The following is a 1,462-nucleotide window of genomic DNA, read 5'->3' as shown; positions in this document are numbered from 1 at the left end:
TAGCTGTGACAAGAACAGCTTGGCTGTCCCCTTGACTCAGGGGCTGCACACCATATCACAGCTTGAGGTCTGTAAACCACCATGTAGCTTTGGGGCTGCAAGCCCCACCATAGCTCTAGTGCTGCAGCCAAGCCAGACAGCCACAGCAGCCAAGGGGTAGAGGTCTCGTCCCTAAAATCTCAACACTGGGCCCCCTTCTTGGTATACTTCCAAGCAAGCCCCTCCTCCCTGGTCCACAGATATATATGTGGTCGGACATTGCCCATATGACATTATGTGGTGTATATCTGTATTCAAATTGTGATGTTAGTAAAGATTATTGAATATGCTGTTGGCTGCCAAAACTATAAGGTGCTTTTGTGGCGCAGTGGCTAAGGCATTCAGCTTCTAACCAAAAGATTGGTGGTTGGAACCCGCCAGCTGCTCACCTGAGAGAAAGGTGAGGCAATCTGCTTTGGTAAAACTTTATAGTCTTGGAAACACTATGGGGACAGTTCTACTCTGAATTATAGGGTTGTTACCAGTTGGGCTCAATGGCAATGGGTTTGGTTTTGGTTTTGGTCAGAAGAATGAATAAATCAGTGAGAAGAAATGGAACCAGACTAGTTCTTGGAAGTGAGGATGATGACACTTTGTCTTACTTACTTTGGACATGTCATCAAGAAAGACCAATCACTAGAAAAGCTATCAAGTTCAGTAGAGGGTCAGTAAAAATGAGGAAAACTCTCAATGAGATGGACTGACACAATAGCCACAACCATGAACTCATATCAAGAATCCTGATGATGGCACACAACCGGGAAATTTTCCTTCTGTTATACATATGGTCACTATGAGTCAGTGCTGACTACAAGGCAACTGACAACATTGTGTGATTATCCAGAAAACTACTGCCATGGTGTCAATTCCAAATCATAGCAACCCTACATGACAGGGTATAACTTCCTACAGGGTTTTCAAGTCTGGAAATTTTTACAGAAGCAGACCATGTCATCTTTCTCACTTGGAGTGGCTGGTGAATTCCAACAGTAAACCTTACAGTTAGCAGCCGAGCACTTAACCACCATGCCACCAGGGCTCCTCTGTGATTATGCAAGTTTACCTTAATTTTAGAAGAGCAAATGGACAAATAGGGAAAATAGGGTGAAAACATAAGCAAAGACTAAAATATAAATTCTAGCAGACCCAGAAAAAACATCCTGATATGTATGAAAAATTTTGATAATTCAGATTATAAACATTAACTCCAGGATACACAGGTTAACAACAGCCCAGAAACATCCTTGAACCTACAGAAATTTGATATATGAGTGTGATTATTTTTAGTCAACACATATTTTTCTGTGACAACTTGATAATAATATGAAAAGACAATTGGAAGAACTTGGTAACTGGTGAAAAGACAAACATGCTAGAAGGAAAGGGTACTGAAACTGGAATTGACTAATATTTGGACAGATAG

Source organism: Orycteropus afer, unplaced genomic scaffold (genome assembly GCF_000298275.1).
Source record: "Orycteropus afer afer isolate SDZICR_OR568_19922 unplaced genomic scaffold, OryAfe1.0 scaffold00247, whole genome shotgun sequence".
In the NCBI taxonomy this organism is placed as follows: domain Eukaryota; kingdom Metazoa; phylum Chordata; class Mammalia; order Tubulidentata; family Orycteropodidae; genus Orycteropus; species Orycteropus afer.
Note: the sequence above shows the minus strand (reverse complement) of the source record.